At 43.6% G+C, this 20,290-nt stretch overlaps 1 long non-coding RNA gene across 1 annotated transcript in view; it reads right to left on the bottom strand.

Annotated features, from left to right (window-relative positions):
- Window positions 1-20,290, bottom strand: part of LOC139082981 (uncharacterized) — a 125,902-nt gene that overhangs the window by 88,188 nt on the left and 17,424 nt on the right. The window contains exons 2-3 of the long non-coding RNA XR_011539407.1: window positions 15,512-15,960; window positions 15,268-15,383 (exon numbers count right to left, since the gene is read on the bottom strand). This is a non-coding gene — a long non-coding RNA (uncharacterized lncRNA). The remainder of the gene's footprint in view (window positions 1-15,267; window positions 15,384-15,511; window positions 15,961-20,290) is intronic.

Raw genomic sequence — 20,290 nt, 5'->3', positions numbered from 1 at the left:
GATGGGTCTCAGCACACCCTCAACTCCTAGGAGCCACTAAGAACAGAGAAGTCATCTTGTACAATCGCCAAGGTCTGAGAGACAACCAGGGGGCCAAGCTGATCGACAAGGTTCATCTCCTACATGAGACCTCTCCACCAAGACTGGGAGAGGTGGCTCTTTTAGCTAATGCACAGAAACCAACACAGACAGTCCAGGAAAATAAAGCAAAAAGTAACATATTCCAAAGAAAAGAACAACATAAAACTCCTAAAACAGATGTTAATGAAACAGAGACAAGCAATAAGCAATTTTCCTGATAGATAGTTCAAAATAACAGTCATAAAGACGCTCCCTGAAGTCAGGAGAACAATGCATGACAAAGTGAAACTTCCAACAAAGAGATAGAAAATGTTTTTAAAGTATCAAACAGGAATCACAGAACTGAAGAACACAATAACTGAACTGAAAAAATCAATAAAGAGGTGCAAGAGCAGACTAGATCAAACAGAAGAAAGGGTTGACAAACTTGAAGGCAAAGCAGTGGAATTCATCTCACGGGACACCATCAAGAGGACAAGTATACATATTACAGGGGCCCTATAAGGAGAAGAGGGAGAGTAAGGGGCAGAAAGTTTATGCAAAGAAATAATGGCTGAAATCTTCCCTTACCTGTGGAAAAAAGACAGACATCCAGATCTAGGAAGCCCAAAATGTACCAATAAGATGAATTCAAGGATGCCTGCCCCCAGACACATTATAATTGAGTTGTTGAAAGTTCAAGACAAGGAGAAAATCTTAAAAGCAGCAAGAGGAAAACAAATTATAAGGTACAAGGGAACCCCCATAAAACTATCAGCAGACTCTTCAGCAGAAACTTTGCAGGCCAGGAGGGAGTGGGATGACATATTGAAAGTGCTGAAAGAAAAAATGCTAACCAAGAATGTTCTACCCAGCAACCTTGTCCTTCAGAATTGCTGAAGTAAAAGCTGAAGGAGTTCACCACCACCAGAGCAGCATTACAAGAAATGGTAAAGGGAGTTCTTCAAGCTAAAACTAAAGGATGCTAATTAGTAACAGGAAAGTATAAAACTCACAGGTAAAGGTAAAAATATACTTAAGTTCAGAATACAGATGCCCCTCAACTTATGATGGAATTATGTCCCTATGAATTCATCATAAGTTGAAAATATTGGAAGCTGAAAATGCAGTTAATACACCTAACCTGCCAAACATCATAGCTTAGCATAGCCCTGCTCAGAACGTGCTCAGAACACTTACATTAGCCTACAGTTGGGCAAAATTGTGTTACACAAAGCCTATTTTATCATAAGTATTGACTATCTCATATAATTTATTGAATACTGTACTAGAAGTGAAAAACAGAATGAGCTGTATGGGTACTCATCCAAAAAACGCTGGCAACACAGCACACCATAGAGTGTTGGTCGTTTACCCTTGTGATCGCATGGCTGACTGCGAGCTACAGCTCGCTGCTGCTGCCCAGCATCAAAAGAGAGTATCATACCACACATCGCTAGCCCAGGAAAAGAACTAAATTCAAAGTATGGTACCTGCGGAATGCGTATTGTCTTCACACCATTATAAAGTCAAAAAGTCATAAGTCAAACCATCCTAAGTCAGGGACCATCCAGACTCTAATGTTGTAATGGTGGTGGGTAAATCACTTATAACTCTAGTATGAAGGTTAAAAGACAGAAATACTAAAAGTAACTGTAACTAAAATAATTTTTAATTGATACACAAAATAAAAAGATGTAAATTATTACATCAAAAACAAAATTTGGGGGTTAAGGAGAGAGTAACAATGTAGAGCTTTTGTATTCATTTGAAGTTATTAACATATTAAAATAGACTATTGTAAAATAACATGTTTTATGTAAAATTCATGGTAACTGCAAAGCAAAAACCTATAGGAGATACACAAATGAGAAAGAGAAGGGAATCAAAGTGTACCACTACAGAAAATCATCAAATCACAAAAGAAGAGAGCAGGAAAGGAACAGAGAAATTACAAAACAACCAGAACTCAATTAACAAAATGGCAATAGTAAGTCCACACCTATCAGTAATTACTTTAAATGTAAATAGACTAAATTCTCTAATCAAAAGACAGAGTAGCTGAATGGATTAAAAAAAACAAGACCCAATTATATGCTGCCTACAAGAGACTCACTTCACCTTTAAGGACACACGTAGGCTGAGAGTGAAGGGATGGAATAGACCATCCAGACAGGAAATCAACAAATAAACATTGGACTTGAACCATACATTAAACCAGATGAACTTAACAGACGTTTACAGAACATTCCATCCAACAGCAGCAGAATATACATTCTTCTCAAGTGCACATGGAATGTTCCATGTGTACCAGGATAGATCATATGTTAGGCCACAAAACAAGTCTTAACAAATTTAAGAGACTGAAATGATGTCAAACATCTTTTCCAACCATAATGGTATGAAACTAGAAATCAATTGAAAGAAGAAAACTGGAAAATTCACAAATGTGTAGAGATTAAACAATATGCTCCTGAATAGCCATTGGGTCAAAGAAGAAATCAAAAGAAAAAAAAATATGAGACAAGGGGAAAATGGAAACACAACATACCAAAACATATGGGATGCAGCAAAAGGAGTTCTGTGAGGGAATTTTATAAACACCTACATTAGGAAATAAGAAAGATCTCAAACAACCTAACTTTACACCTTAAGGAAGTAGAAAAATAAGAACAAACTAAATCCAAAGAGAGCAGAAGGAAGGAAATAACAAAGATCAGAGCACAAATAGATGAAAGAGACCAAAAAGACAATAGTAAAGATCAATGAAACTAAGAGCTGGTTTTTTGAAAGATAAAGAAAATTAACAAACCTTTAGCTAGGCTAACCAAGAAAAATACAGACAGGACTCAAATAAAATTATAAATGAAAGAGGAGACATTACAACTGATACCACATAAACACAAAGAATCATAAGACACTGCTATGAACAATTACATGCCAAAAAATTTGGACAAACTAGAAGAAATGGATAATTCCTAGCAACATACAACCTACCAACACTGAATCATGAAGAAATGGAAAATCTGAACAGACTAGTTACTAGTAAGGAGATTCAATCAGTAATCAAAAAGCTCCCAACAAGCAAAAGTCCAGGACCAGATGGCTTCACTAGTGAATTCTACCAACTATTTAAAGAAGATATCAATACTTATCCTTCTCAAACTCCTCCAAAAAATAGAAAAGGAACACTTCAAACTCATTAAACAAGGCCAGCATTACCCTGATACCAAAACCACACAGGGATGCTACAAGAAAAGCAAATTACAGGCCAACATCCCTTGTGAACATAGATGCAAAAATCTTCAGCAAAATATTAGCAAACCAAATTCAACAGTACCTTGAAAGATCTTATGCCAAGATCGAGTAGGATTCATTCCAGGGATGCAAGGATGGCTCAATATCCACAAGTCAATCACTTTAATATGCCCCATAAACAAAATGAAGTTATCCTTCATTGATCATTTCAATAGACGCAGAAAAATCATTTGAAAATTCAACATCTTCTCATAACAAAAACTCTCAACAAACTGAGAGGGAATGTACTCAATATAATGAAAGCCACACATGTAGGCTCACAGCTAATATTATACTCAATTGTGAAAAACTGAAAGCTTTTCCTCTAAGGTCAACAACAAGACAAGAATGCCCACTCTCACCACTTTTATTCAACATTGCACTGAAAGTCCTAGCCAGAGCAATTAGGCAAGAATAAGAAATAAAAGGCATCCAATTCAGAAAGGAAGAAGTAAAATGATCTCTATTTGCAGATGACATATTATATAAAGAAAATCCTAAGGACTCACCAAAAAACAGTTATAAATAATAAACGAATTCAGCAAAGTTGCTCAATACAAAAACCAATATACAAAAATTAGTTGCCTTTCTATACACTAATGACAAACTAGTAGACAGAGAAATTACAAAAACAATCCCATTCACAACTGTATCAAGAAGAATAAAATACTCAGGAATAAATTTAACCAAGGAGGTGAAAGACCTTTACACTGAAAACTATAAGACATTGATGAAATAAATTGAGGAATTCACAAATAAATAGAAAGATGTTCCATGCTAATGGATTAGAAGAATTAATATTGTTAAAATATCCATACTACCCAAAGCAATCTACAGATTCAATGCAATCCCTATCAAAATCCAAGGTAATTTTTCACAGAAATAGAACAAACAATCCTAAAATTTGTATGGAACCACAAAACACCCAAATAGCCAAAGCAATCCTGAAAAAGAAGAACAAAGCTGGAGTCACAGCACTTCCTGATTTCAAACTATGTTACAAAGCTATAGTAACCAAACAGTATGGTACTGGCATAAAAACAGACACATCAATCAATGGAACAGAAAAGACAGCCCAGAAATAAACCAATATATATACATATATATTAATTGACAAAGGAGTCAAGAATATACAGTGGGGAAAGGATTGTCTCTTCAATAATTGGTGTTGGGAAAACTGAACAGCCACATGTAAAAGAATGAAACTGGTCCACTATCATACAGCATGCTCAAAAATCAACTCGAAATGGATTAAAGACTTGAACATAAGACCTGAAACCATAAAACTCCTTGAAGAAAACATAAGGGAAACTCCTTGACGTTGGTTTTGGCAATGATTTTCTTAATTTGACACCAAAAAAGGCAACACAAGCAAAGAAGAAACAAGTGGGATTACATCAAACTAAAATCTTCTGCACAGCAAAGGAAACCATCAACAAAATAAATAGGCAACCTGTAGAATAGGAGAAAATATTTGCCAATCATGTCTGATAAGGGGTTAATATGCAAAACATATAAGGAACTCATACAACTCAACAACTTATGAGCAAAAAAACAATCCTATTAAAAAATGGGCAGAGAAACTGAAGAGACATTTTTTCGAAGGTGACATCCAAATGGCCAAGAGGTCCATGAAAAGATGTTCAACATCACTAATCACCAGGAAAATGTAAATCAAAACCACAATGAGGTATCACCCCACACCTGTTAGAATGGCTACCATCAAAAAGACTGGAGATGTGTTACCAAGGATGTGGAGAAAAGGGAACCCTTGTGCACTGTTGGTGAGAAAGTAAATTGGTGCAGCCACGATGGAAAACAGCATAGAGGCTCCCCAAGAAATTAAAAATAAAACTACCCTATGATGCAGGAATCTCACTTCTGGGGGAATGTATCCAAAGGAGAGGAAAACAGGATCTCGAAGAGGTGTCTGCACTCCCATGTTCATTGCAGCAGCATTCACAATAGCCCAGATCTGGAAACAACCTAAGCATCCATCGATGGATGAATGGATAAAGAAGATGTGGTGTGTGTGTATATATATATATACACACACACACAATGGAATATTATTCAGTCATCAGAAAGAAGGAAATCTTGCCATTTGCAACAATGTGGATGGAACTAAGGGCATTATGCTAAGTGAAATGAGTCAGAGAAACAAATACTGCGTGAAATCACTTATATGTGGAGTGTAAAAAAAGCCAAACTCATAGAAACTGAGAGTAAAAGGATGGTTACCAGGGGCTGGCAGGTAGGTGAAGTGGGGAGATGTTGATCAAAGAGTACAAACTTCCAGTTGTAAGATGAATAAATTCTGGAAATGTAATGTACAGGATGGTGATTATAGTTAACAACACTACATTGTATACTGGAAAGTTGCTGAGAGTGTAGATTTTAAATGTTCTCACCACAAGAAAGAAATGGTAATCATACGACAATGGAGGTGTTAGCTAACGATCTTGTGGTAATCATTTTGCAAAATGTAAGTATCAAATCAACAGGCTGTCACTTTAAGTTTACATAATGTTATACATCAATGATCTCTCAATAATTCTGGGGGAGAGATTACAAAACAAGAAGTAACCATCATCTTCCTCCGGACAGATAAGGTCGTGGAACATGTGGTTTCTCTTCAGCAGCATCCTGGAGCCTCGATAAAAAGATAGAGATTTTGAGTGTTGAGAGTTAGTTTTGAGGGCAGGAGCACGGAATTCAGGGTTCTCGTGTCCGGTCCCTGGCTTCATGGTGTAGGGAGACAGTTCTGACAGCAGCAGGGGCTGGTTCCTGATGCCTGGATTGCAGCCTGCTGGTCTATTCTTCAATTCAGAATATCCCGGGCTGCTACAGACTACCATAGGGCCCCGCCAGCATCCCCTGGTTCCATCTCACTGCCTTGGCAGAGGTCAAGGCGGTCCCACTCAGGGCTTTTGTTCTGGAAACCACCTCTGGAAGCCCCACCTAAAGTTCACTTCTCCATCCCCTCCAACAATTTTGTAATCACCTAATTCCCGGTACTGAGTCCTTTTCTGCCTAAAATAGCTAGAGATTTTTTTTTTTAAAGATTTTATTTTTTCCTTTTTCTCCCCAAAGCCCCCCGGTACATAGTTGTGTATTCTTCGTTGTGGGTCCTTCTAGTTGTGGCATGTGGGATGCTGCCTCAGCGTGGTTTGATGAGCAGTAAAAATAGCTGGAGATTTTTTGATTCCCTGAATGATACAGAGGGACTTTTAGTGTTTGCTATTTATATCTCACAATTGGATAGTTGTCAGAGAATATTCTGCATGATATTGAATCTTTGAAATTTGTAAAAGCTAGGCTTGTGATCCACCATGCGGGCAATTTTTATTAAATTCTGTATGTTCTAAAAAGAAAGATGGGTATTCTCCAGTTGTTCATATATGTTCTTTATGTAATGCTTGCCCATCGTGCTGTTCAAATCTCATGTCTTACTGATTTTTGCCTGCTTGATTCAAAACTTATCGAAAGTGATGTGTTAAAATCTTACACTGTAATGATGGATTTGTCACTTTCTCCTGGTAGATTTATCATTTTAAGTATTGCAATGCTGTGTTATCAGGCACACAAAAGTTTAGAATTATAACAACTTCCCAGTGAAGTAGGTCTTTAATCATTATGCAATAACCAGCTTTTCTATCCGTTGACTCTGGACATTTTTGTGTCATTTAAAAGTATGGTTTTATTTATTTTTAATCCAGTCTGACATTCTTTGTCTTTTACCTAGATTATAGTCCATTTACTTCTCTCTCCCTGTCTTCTTTTAATGATTACCCCCAGAATTTTTAAGATGCATATTTTTAGAGACTAAAGTTAATCAATATCTAACCTCCCAAATAATACAAGAGGGATAGAATATTTTAACTCCAATCACACACTTATAACTTATAAACTATTTTTGTTCAGTATTTTGGTTCCTATTTTGATTTGCCTCAGCAAATACACACTTATTAACATCATTATTTTAAGGGGCCAACATTAGTTTATGTATATCCACAGATTTACCATTATCTTTGTTCATCATTCTTTTCTGCACGTCTGTAAACTTTTCTCTCTTCCTAAAGTTTATCCTTTAATTCGCTTCTGGTGAAGGTTTGTTGGTAAACTCTCAAATTCTGTTTCTCTGAAAATCTCTTTGTCTTAATACTTGAGAAATAATCTGTGAATATAGAATTATAGCTTGAAAGTTATTTTCTACTAGCAAATTGAAGCTATCATGCCACTGTCTTCTGGCTTCCATTTTTGCTGTTAAGAATCGGGCTTGGGACCAGCCGTGGCCGAGTGGTTAAGTTTGCACGCTCCACTTCAGTGGCCCAGGGTTTCACCAGTTCAGATCCTGGGCGCAGACCTAGCACCACTCGTCAAGCCATGCTGAGGAGGTGTCTCACACAGCACAACTAGAAGGACCTACAACTAGAATATACAACTATGTACTGGGGGGGCTTTGGGGAGAAAGAAAACAAAAGATTGGCAACAGATGTTAGCTCAGGTGCCAATCTTTGAAAAAAATAAAGAATCGGGCTTCTCTAATTGCTATTCCTTTTTAATACAGCTATTTTTAAGATCTCTTTATATTGGCATTCTATGGTTTGCTTATAATGTATCTGGGTGGATTTCTTTTTATCTATACTTGTGAATTTTTGAACTTCCTGAATATGAGGATTGGTTGCTTTCATCAGGTTTGGGGAATTCTGAGCCCTTGTCTCTGAATGTTGCCTTGCTGACATTGATGTTGTCTCCTTCTAGAGCTCTGGCTGGCACCTGCTCAATCCTCTCTCCTCCAAGTCGTGTCACCTCTCTCTTTTCTTGTCTTTGTCCCTCTGATCTGCATTATGGGTAATTCCTTGAATTTATTTTCCAGTTCACTATTTGTCTCTTCAGCATCATCTAAAATCTGATGTTTAAACCATCTTTGGAATTTTTATTTTTAATTATTAATTTTTTATTTCCAGATATTCTATTTGCTTCTTTTTCAAATTTATTTGGACATTCCTTAAAATCTCTTTTCCAATCACATTTTCAATCTTCTTTTATTTAAACACATTAAATATGTCTTTTATAGTTTGTATCTGATAATTCCAATATCCGACATCTTTAGGATCTGTTTCTGATATCTATTTTTCCAATTGGACCTCAGTCACGTACTTCCTTCCTTTCCCCTTTTTGTTTTTAATTTTTGACCTTGAACCACTCACTTACTTAGAAGCAAAGAAATTCTCTATAGAAAATCTCTGAGGCTGCTGCTGAGGTTGCATTCCTCCAGAAAAGGTTTATGTTCGATTCTGCCATTTCCCTGGAGGCACTATCAACGGAGAACCACTCTAAATTTAATTGTGTTTGAGGGTTTTTTCTTAACCGCACAGGGTACATAAATTTGGACCACAACTCAGAGCCAGCTTGTCATCACAAATTCTCAGGAGAGATTTTTTTATTCCCTTCCATCTGGTGTCAAGATTGAAACAGTCAGGTCTCCTTGTCGGCCCCTGCAGCACGTCAGGTTTATAGCCTGTAGGATTCCCATCCTTCTGCAGAAGGGTCTCCTCGCATAAACTTCCTCTTGGGCATGCCCTAGACTTATCCCTTATCCCTTGGGCCCCCTGCAACTATCAACAAGGAAGCTCAAAGTCTCCACACCTTAGCAGAAACCCTCTGTGCAGAAACCAGTTTTGTCATTCAATTACCTTACAAGATTCCTGCTTCCCTTTCATTTTTTTGACTTCTGCAGATTTATCTTAGGGAAGCTCGACAACACATTTTAAAAATATTTACCTAGTGTTTTGGTGTCTTACAACTAGAAGATCATTCAGAGTATCTAACCTGCTATATGAACAGAAACAGCTATCCCACCCCATGGAGAGGGGGTGACCAGGAGCCTAAGGGGCCTTTGATTCTGGGTCCACAAGTCTCCAGTGCCAGAACAAGTGTGGTGTTTCTGGGGCCAGCTTGGGCTTTGCAAAGTCCTATGAGAGCTGACTGCTAAGGGGTCAGGCTTAGCATTTGAGTCTCCCAGGATTGGGAAGGATGTTAGCATTACCTTTCTGTAAAGAACCACGGTCATGGGAAAGCATCTCCTTAAAGATGTAGTCTAACTAATAAATGACATGGAAAAGAAAGGACGGTTTCAGAATATCGTTTCACAAGGCCCAATGAATTAGTGGCTCTAGGCATTGATAACCACTGGCTGCTAACATCACACATAAGAGGTTATGAGATAGAAGAAGCCTCTTGCCTAGCGTCTTGCCAAAGGGTTCAAACCCAAGTGTGATCCAGTCTCTGGATTCGGCTGGCAATCTGCAGGGAACACCGAGGGCAGAGGAACACGAGAGACAACACACACACACACACACACACACACACACACACACACACACACAATCACAAGATCCAAACCACAGTCAAGTGCCCCGGGTCCTCAGCCAACACATTTTAAGGAAGAGAAAGGGATGGAGGGAAGCTAAAGATTAAAAAATGGCTTGAGGGACATATCAAATCATTTTTACTAGGGGGAGACATTGCTAGAATACAGTGGCTAGAATCACACGCTTGGATGACCAGCAAGAAAGAAATGCAAGGAAGAAACTGCTGTATAAGAACACTGGTTACTTGGGGCCAAGGGAGGCCGTCGGGTCTGGGTGCTGCCACGAGGTGACATTCACCTCATAATGATTCATTAAGCTGTACTTTTGTGTAGTTTTCTTAGCTGGTTTAAGTTTATAAAAAGATGAATAAGGTGGGGAAAATTATTCATATCTCAAGATATTATCTCAGTGCATAGTCTTTATTGGTTCAATCCCATATGAAACATTTGTTAGATTTCCAGATTCGTCCCTAGGAAACCCAAGGAAACTTTATACCATTCTTTTAGAAACATATGGGTACAGATATATATAGGTCTTTCATACTTGTGTGTATATATATATATATGTACATAGAGTTAGAGTGACAGTAAGCGAATTCAGTTTATTAACCACGAACTTCAAATAATACCAAAACCTAGAATAAAGAGGAAAAGAAAGAATAAATTCCTGCCTGCCTTCTCCAGCTTCTTCCTGCCCTTCTGTATGTGCTCTAATCTCAGGACACCCTGGACCACTCCCGGATCCCAAACACGACCCATTGGAACACTCACGCTTCCTGCTGGCCACCTGCATTTGCTGCTTCCCCAAGCCCTCCCCTGATAATATGGGCTCTCCTTCCTCTGAGCCCCATCACTGTCTGGTACTCTCTTCATGGGATTTATCTTGATCCGTCTTATTTTATAATTACTTCCCCTGCCCCTGGATGAGAGGATTATAAACTCGCTGCAAAGAGAAAAACCGTTCAGCACATTCTCTGTGTCCCTCTAAGGATGAGCAGGATATCTCAGGTAGTACAGCCTCAATAAGCATTTTCTTAAGTACAAGAAATTGGGCTTTTCTTTCTCAGTTGATCATTAAGTTCAGTTGACTGTCTTTATCAGTTGCTTATTTGACAGTCACGTTGCTCATTCTGTAATAATAGAGCATTGATTTTACTTAGTACTCAGTAATAAGTCACAAAAGTCTATAACTTGCTCATCAGCTTCTCTCTGTTGTAGACCAAAAAGAAGTACCAAGAACTGGCCGAGAGCCCTAGAAAGCTCTGAGGAGCGACTGTAGTGATGCTGGCAGCACATTCCAGCAGAGGGCCGAGGGAAGGGCGGGGACCTGCTGCGGGACTCCAGAAGGCATTTCCGAGCTGAGTTAGGGGCAGTTGACCCAGGGAAATGTCCCATTTCAAGGCAGAAGGTTTCCAGAGTTAGAGAATTAAGCAAAGCTTCACAACCTCTTGGATCTCAAAGCCCTGATAAGGTCTGCACTTGTTCAGAGTTCAGACCGCTGCAGGGGAGGCAGCCAGAGGGTCAGAGGCTCCGTTTCCTTTGATGGAACCTCCTGAAGCGACCTTCCTCCCACCTCAAAACCGGCCTCCTGTGAAACCACCTTCCTTTTGAACACGTTTCTTCCCGGGAAGTCCCCGAGGGGCAGCTCCCCACCGTTCTCTGAGAGCGGGGACAGTCTTTGGAGCAGCCTTATCTTTTCCCCTGTGGACTGTCCCCTCCTTACTTAATTCTGGTCAGCAGACTCTTTCTAGTTAAAGGCTGACCCACTCTGGTTTTAAGAGAGATTATACTCATTTCAGGCCCAGATAACATATACTAGCACAAATTTTATTCCGAATTTTAAGAAGGACATGTTTAAAAAGGGAATTCCACGACCCTTTTACTCCAAGCATTGGTCTTACAAGAAGCCCATCTCTGGCCACTGGGGGTCTCTGGGTCTCACTGCTCCAGGAGCTCCTCCCCACTAGAAGGGTGGAGGGTTCCCTCTAGAAACTGCAATGCCAACCATGTCAGCAACTTCAGTGACTGTCAGAAGAACGTCCCACTGTAGGAGGACAGAGGGAAATATGGAGATGACGGACAAGGACTGTCTGCTCTTGTGCTCGCTTTCCATGGATCACCTGCACTGACAACTGTGCGCCACTGACAGTGCCAGCCGAGTGGCGGGGCTGCCACGCTGAGCCCTCAGGGGACTGGAGGAGACGCTGGCTGACCAACTGCTGACAAAGTATCTTGTTGAGTAGACTGTTCCCGTGGGACTCTTTATGGCACCTTTGGCTTTCTGATTTTTTCCATAAATCTGCCTTGATCCTGAAATCTCTGGAGCACTTATAAATGACGGACTTTGCTGAAAAAAGCAAGGCTTTAAACTGATACTGCTTGTTGCCTGCCCAGGGTCTGTTCTTTCTCCTTTTGTAACAGAAGTCTTGCGCAATGGGGCAGATTTTATATATATGTATAAATAAATAAAATCAACTGCATTCCAAGCCTCTTGTGCAGGTTGGGTGTTACCAAATACGAGGGCAACCTCAGTGAGGCCTCTTGGAAGGCCTCTTTCCCCTGTCCAGTTGCAGCTGAAATGAGGACACAGTGGCTGAAGATCCCATCGTAGTCCTGCGAGCTCAGTGCCAGGAGCCACCCACCGAGGGGTATGGGGCAGGAACAGGAGGGGCCTGTGCACTGATGACCTGTTGGGGCCACCATACCAGCCCTGGACTCCTCCCTCCTTTGGGTACTTAAGAAGATTAGGGATTTATTCTCTCAAGTCCTTGACATCGGCAACCCCCGTCAGGGGCAGGAGGCAACCGTGACCAGCGCCAAACGAACAACGTCACTGCCGGACACCAAGGAAAATCAGACAGAAGAAAGATGCACCTCGCCTTTCCCCAATCCAGATACACATCTTCTGGCTTATTTTTTTCCCTCATTGCCATGGAAATAACCTTAGCCAGAACCTTTGAGCGAGGGGTCAGGGGGATCTTTTGGCCTTGCCCCCAAACGGGAGTGAACCTCACATCTTATCAGCTAGTCAGTGACCAACGTGTGGACGGGAACACATTACAGGCATGTAAGTAGATGACACTTACTACACGTATAATATGAGTGGAGCTTAATCATGAATGCTGACTTTAACAAGAATCCATGAATTCACCTCCCTCCCCACCCGCAATGAGTTAGTTTAAACGAGACATCCTGGTAACGTTCCTGCTCCTTTTAGTCTAATTACAAAAGTAATACAAAAACTCATTTAACCAGAAAAATCTGCAGATACATAATAAATACAGAAATAGAGGGAGATAAAAAGAACCAGTAATTCTACCCAGAGAGAATTCCTTTTAATGCCACTGAGATACCTCCCGGACCCTTTTAGACAGACATCTGTTGTTAGATGGCATCATGCTACAGGTGCAATCGTGCACCTGTCATTGTATAATTGCACCGGTTTATAGTGCACGGCAAACATCTTTCCATTTCAGTGTAGCAAGGGCAGCCTCTGCTCTATGCAGCTCCACCCAGGTCCTGGACCTCTGACTGTCCCTCCATAGCACCACTTCCCTCTCTGTTTCTAGAAGGGCTTTCGAGGTGGTAGTGCCCTCCAGAGGATGCCTTGAGGCCAGAACAGCCAAAGCTACTTCTCTGCACGGGTATCAACAGGCATGGCTTGGGACCGTGGCAGGCTGGCTGGCTGGCTGCCCCTGGGCATGCAGACCATTCTGACTCACACCAACGATCTCCTTAGGTTCCCCCACCCCAGCCCCTCAACTTTCCCAGGATCGCGTCTCTCCCCTCCTCCCCAGGCTTTCACCCCATCCAGTGCGCTCCAGAGGTTTCTCGCTCTCGAGCTGCTCTCCAGCATGTTAGAGGCGTGCGCTCCACTGGGCTTTCACTCTGGTTCCTTAGTAAACTCAACATAAACTGCACGCTTCTCCCCTCCATACACAGCAGCCCGAACCACCCACCTCTCCTTGAGGCCATGCATACACCCCTGACCTGAGCAAAGTGTGTAAGTACCCCACTACACCAACAAGTAGGAGAGGGCTGACTCAAAACTGCTGTTGAACAGTCTAGAAGGGGCCCCTGCTGTGCCTCTGACTCTCCACTTGTAATGTCTGTGACTTCGGAGACGTTCAGTTCAAAGGATCGGAGGAGTTGAGCACTTTAGGTAATTTTCAGTCAAGGACACAAACCACCTGCTTTCCCTCACGCTGCTGAGGGGCAGTGCTAACATTAGGACTAGCCTGCAGAGTCTACAACAAGTAAAGCACCTCGGAAACGCAAAAGGCATGATGTTTTTGCCATTCTCCTGGGTGAGTCTCAAAGCCCTCGGAGGGGAGAATTCTTCTCAAGGATAATAATGGCTAACATGCACCACGTGCGTATTCCAGGCAGGCCCTTTTCACGTAGTATCTCATTTAATCCTCACACACACCCAGGATGTAGAGACTATTATCCCATTTTACTGATGAGGAAATTGAGGTGGGGGAGGTTAACTAACTTGCCTGGGGTCACACGGCTAGTAGGTAGTATACCCAGGATTGAACCCCAAAACCTGACTCCTGAGCTCATTCTCTCTCCAGGGTGCAGCCCCCAGAAGGGGCCTCAAAACAGCCTCTTAGTCAGTCGCCCACTTCTAAAGACCAAGTGATTTGTCTTAAGAAGGCCACCCACTATTTCAGATTCAGACACACACACACACAAAGCACGCCAACAGAAAAGCTACATTTGCAAAGATTGGCATCACTGGATGCCGGTGAGAATGTGGAGCACAGAGACCACTCACCACAGCTGTGGGAGCATAAATCAGTGGAATCACTTGGGCATCATCTAGTCAAGTCGAAGGAACGTACCCCACGCCCCGGCAGTTCTAACCCAACATATCTACTCTGCTTAAATGTGGGTACACGGAGGCATCGAGGAGAACGCAGATGTCTTCATAGGATCCCCTCACTGGTAACAAGCAAATGTCCACAATCAAGTGAATTTGTAAAAACCGATGGTTATTCACACAGTACGACGCTATACGCTGAATTAACGACAGCCGTGTGCAATGTGACCGCGTCTCGCAAACATCACGCTGGTCAAAACCAACATAAAGAACGAAAGCCAGACGTAAAGAACACACACCGGATGGATGCACTTCTAAAAAATTTCAACAACAGGGAAAAATCAAACAACAGTGTCCATGGATGTATATTTAAGTAGTAAAATTTTAAAGAAAAGCAAAGAAGTGAATGAGCATAAAAGGAGGCCCAGCGATCACCTTTGAAAAGGGGAACCGCAGCCCAGAAGGGATGCGCGCGAGGGCTCCGGGGGGCGCGCAGCTGGTGATCTCCTGAACTGAGAAGGCGTTTACTTTATAGGAGAGAAAAATTAAGCTGTACCTTATGTTTCATATACTTTTCTATATGGTTGTTTCAGTTCACAATAAAGAGAATTAAAGTAAACGTCAAAAGCTATCTGCAGAAAAAATAAAAATCTGGCCGAAAATCCCTCCGTGCTATGGGGCGGGCCTCCTTTCCGCTGTGCTTACTTACCTGGAGAAGACGGTCTTGGAAATGACACAGCAGGTGTCTGAGGCTCTTCCCGGGGACACTGCGATTTCCAAAGGCCTCGCTGCAGAGGGATTGGCCGCGTGTCATCAGACTTTGAGCTGTGGTGTGCGTGAAATAACTTCAGCTACTTATTTCCTTTTGGAACTGTGCCCATCCCACCAGAGGGGTGCTCCTTTGTCCTCCAGCCTGCAACTGCGAGGGAGGTGGAAATCTGTGCTTCTGATACCTGGGTCCTGGGGCCCACGGCACAGCAGGAGGACATCACGACAGTTGTGGGCATGGGGGAGTCAGAGCGCAGTGGTCCTGCCTTGACAGTGGGCCTTGGGGGGCAGAGTGACTGGCTCAGGGGCACAGAACGAGATAACAGGTTTGCACCTCGAACCCAGGCCAGACGCATCGCCCCGTACTCCTCGAGAGGGGGGAAAGCGTCTCTCCCGGTTCTGTTCTCTTGGAGCTTTTCCTCTAGTTTTCATTCATCAGTCAGGGATTTCCATCAGCTGGAACAGAAACCGACGGCACAGAGCGTGGCTTTCATTTTCTCTCCTCTAACAGCGCATCTCCAGGTAAGTGGCTGCTGGTGTTGTCTCAGTGATTGGAGGGCGGGGGGTTGGGCACGAGACTTCCGCTCTTCTCCTGGTGGCCCCAAACCAGCGCCAGCATCAGGACATGTGGCACCTTATGAAAAGTACAAAAAGGTGCCCTTCTGAGCAGGTGAAGTACAACAGGACTCACCCAGCCCGCGGGTGAACAATTCACTAAAGAACACCCCCACCGACGAAACCTGGGTTTATAGCTGTCTTTACCGTACTCACCAGTGTGAGTCAGGACATCTCAAATGAACCGCAGGAGTTTTCACCTAGTACCGAAATCTGAGTTACCTAAAGCCTAGGACCTAAATTCTGAGGGAAAAATGACCCCCACCCCAAACCCACACTGATTGCTGGAAATTAAGTCTTTAGAGGTCCACCTAGCGGCAAACCCCAGGCACTGCATCTCGTGGGTTCACTCCCCAGTCGGGCGTGTGGGGAGAAGGGAGTCTGGCAGGTGTCCTCACAGAGGCGGGCACTGAGCTGTTCAGACTCACGTTCAATGCCACGGCAGTTTCAGTGCCTGTGGACGTGCGCCCTGGTCTGCGCAGGCCCCAGACTACTAAATGTCAGCTTGATGGTGGCTCCACTTTACGCTTTGGTCAGCTTGCTCTCAGAACCGAGGGGGCACTTCACTTGTACCCACACCCACTTCCCTCACCGACAGAAGAAAGTGAGCATTGCACACAGGTGGAGATGGGGGCTGGGAGGGGAGGGAGACACACAGCGGGTGAGCATTGCAATCAGCGTTCACCCTTACAACTACAGCACGCGAAAGCCCTAAACGGGGAGGGATCTGAGTAACAGCATAGCAACTACGTGTGTAAAGTATGACTCAAATCCCTACATTTACAGCTGCCAGGTCACCGTCTACACAATCGGCAAACTCAGGGAAATGCTCAATATTTTCTCTCCTAGATTCACATCAATGTCTCAAAAGAACTTCAGAGAAGACCTGTTTGGGTCCATTTCCAGAAACGAAATGTCCAGCCTCTCTGTGCTTAGATTTTACCCTCCTTTCAAGCTAATAGGTTAGCCCGTTGCTGTTTCTTGCATGCTGCCAGAAGACAAGGGATGGGTCAGAGACTAGAGACTTTATTATGCAGAGCACAGCACCCAGCATGAACACCAGCGTCTCTGGTGGGGCCTCCCGGAGTCTCAGGTGAGCAGCCAGATGGCATAACCCAGAGGGCGACCACACAGGCAATGGGTGTGCACCACAGCTGAGGATCTTGGAGCTGGGGGAAGCCACTGCTTTTATAGCACGCAAGCCTGCTCTTTGTCCAGGGGGAGACAGTCCCTTGTCCCACAAGGTCACCAGCTGTGTAAACAACCCTGAGAACTGGCTGAGATAAAACAGTGGTTAGGATTTTGCATTCTTGGCACACACAGCAGGATGTGAGGGACCCAGGGAGGCTCTCTCCCGACAGGGACCACCTCTGTGGCTGAAAAGCCAGAGCCACACAATTAACTGGCCCGCCAGAACTGTGTGGAATGGGAAAGCAGCAGTTCCCAAAGGAGAGGGTGTGGGGATAAACAAAAACGAAAACATAGCAATGGCAACAGCAAGAGCAGCACGTGTGGACCAGCCTCCAATGAGCCAGAGTGGGTATCACCCAAACCAATGTACTCACGTGTGCACACAGCAAATCCTGCCGGAAACGAGTGTCCGCCACTTTCTCTTCTCCTGCTCTGGCTGTCTCCAGGAAAACCCGCCACCAAGGCCTTCGCTCCCACTAAGCTGTGGAAATGTGGCTCCTGGGGCCACAGCAGAGCAGCTGTTGCCTGCGTCCGAGGTGCTCCACAGACGCCCAAGGACGAGTCTTCCGGGCATGTGACATTCTGAAACCACAAGTGTCCTTCTCCCCAGAAAAGAGGGCGCACCCACCTTTTTCTTTGTGTTACGGTCCATTAGATGTGACCAAAACAGAATTCTTCCTATCCATGGTGACAGCTTTCAAGGAGCAGATTTTGTCATTTTTACTTCCAGTTCTCAGGCCTGCTCCCATCTCCAAACTGGACGCAGAGATGGGGCCTGGGGTGAGGAGAGGGCCGGGGCTGGAGCAGAGCAGCTGACAGACCTCCAGCCTCTGCAAGGCCTGTGGAGTGGCTTCCCCAGGCCAGCTGGTTTGTTGTGTTCTTCCCTAATCTCTTAGCTCCTGTGTAAGGACTCAGGCTGGTCCCTGATCAGTGGTCCCTGATTAGTGGGAATTGCCCAAACCTGCCAGGGGTGGACTCTATTTAGGTTTATATATTTAAGCATATATATATGATACATGCTCAGCATATAGAAACACTTTAAATCTTTCAGACCATGGTTTCCCTCTGGCTCTGCCTTCCTTTTCTCTTTACCTCCTTTATCAGCTCTTACTCCTTTTCTTCTTTCCCACTTCCGATGGCTGGAGCCAAAGAGGAAGAGATAAGGGAGTGTTGTCACAGTTGGGAATTGTCAGGACGGGGAGAAATACACCATTTCAGTTCCTTTCCCAACTACTACTTCAAATCTTTTTTTTTTTTTTCCTTCTTCTTCTCCCCAAAGCCCCCCAGGACGTAGTTGTAGATTCTAGTTGTGAGGGCCTCTGGTTGTGCTATGTGGGACGCCACCCCAGCATGGCCTGATGAGCAGTGTCACATCTGTGCCCAGGATCCGAACCAGCGAAACCCTGAGCCGCCAAAGCAGAGCACACGGACTTAACCATTGGGTCATGCGGCTGGCCCCTCAAATTTTGAATTAAAAAAAAAATTCCTCTTAAGAAATCCGAACATGTCAGCAGAGATCCCCACGGCCCCCTTGGTGATATGTGGCATCTTTGCAGCCCTCTGGTGGTGGAGGCCTCGGGGCTGCTGGTGTCACCTGTGCTGAGGAGCACCACAGCCACTTGGAGGCAACTAGCAGAGGAGCTGAGGGTGGAGTGGACCCTGCTGACCATACTGTGTAGGACATGGACTTCAGGTGACCAGTTTCATCCACATTCACTTCTGGGCCCTTCTGACCAATGGATTCGATTTCTAAAAAGCTAGCAAAGATTAAGTACCCACAGAAGAAAGCAAGGCCAAGCTTGACTTCATTAGCACAAAGAGGTATTCTCCAAAGTCTAGCCTGACTTGAGAGCAGGGATACCAAATGGTTTTTTTGTTTGCTTTTTTGCTTGAGGAAGATTTGCCCTGAGCTAACGTCCATTGCCAATGTTCCTCTATTTTGTAAGCGCGATGCCTCCACAGTGTGGCTGATGAGTGGAGTAGGTCCACGCCCAGGATCCGAACCGGCGAACCTGGGCTACAAAACTAACTACTTGGCCACAGGGCCAGCCCACAAATGTTTTACCTTTCATTACCAACGCACACTTGACTACCTAGAGCAGGGGTCAGATTTCTTGCATTTCTGTAAAGAGTCAGATAATAAGTATTTGGCACTTTTTGACCTAAAGAAAGTAAAACGGCCAGTAACTTGACCAACAAAATGGGTTTATTCAGGAATAGCAAAGGAATTGCAATTGAGGACAAGCCAGCTATAGCAAAAGCCACAGGCAAGTCCAGCAAGCAAAGGAGAGGAACGTTATTATGTAGAGAAAAAGGAGGAAGTTGGGAGTGGTTGTTTTGAACAAAATCCACTATTGGAAAGTGACGGTTCAGGGCTGTGGTGGTTTCTCATTGGCTGTGTCCAGGGCAGTCGATTTCTTGTTGGGGATGCGATGTACATCTCTTCCTGTTGGGGTCTGTCATTGAGGATGCTTCCTGTTGAGGACTTCTTCCTGGTGAGGTCTGTAATTGACAATCCTTCCTGTAGTTGAGGTCAAGTAGGGGCACATGAGGGCTCTGCCTTCTGGGCGCCCAACTCCATTTTAAATGAGGTTTCCCCTTATTAATTTTCACAGGCTTTTAGACTGTATGGTCTCTGAGGCAGTTAATCAGCTCTGCCACTGGAGTACGAAATTGGCCATAGATAATATGTAAACAAGTGAGTGGAGCTGTGTTCCAATAAAACTTTATTAATAAAAACAAGCGACAGGCTGGATAAGGCCCTCAAGGCACCATTTGCTGAGCCCCGACCTAGCAATCACTGCATTGTAATGGAGTATGAGAATGCCTCCAGGCTCAGGGGGAGCGTGGTAATCAATTAGCCTTGCCTGCACAGCTGCTGTAAGTGGAGTAACAGATTCTAGATCAGTGGTCAACAAAGTGGGCTGTGCCTACCCCAGGACACGTACAATGTGATCTATTGAGATATGGGGGAAATCATTAGAATTTCTATTAATTTCTGTCTTACCTGTTTTCATTTGAGACTACTGATCTTGTCCACCCCACCGTGGATCCATGGAATTTGCAGTGAGTCAGTCCATCTATACTACTCAGGAGTCAGGCTTACAAACCTCTGAAGAGGCCATCACATCAGATGCGCCCTGGAGTGGCAGTATCTG

Source organism: Equus przewalskii, chromosome 4 (genome assembly GCF_037783145.1).
Source record: "Equus przewalskii isolate Varuska chromosome 4, EquPr2, whole genome shotgun sequence".
Taxonomy (NCBI): domain Eukaryota; kingdom Metazoa; phylum Chordata; class Mammalia; order Perissodactyla; family Equidae; genus Equus; species Equus przewalskii.
Note: the sequence above shows the minus strand (reverse complement) of the source record. Positions and strands in the feature narration are given on the sequence as shown.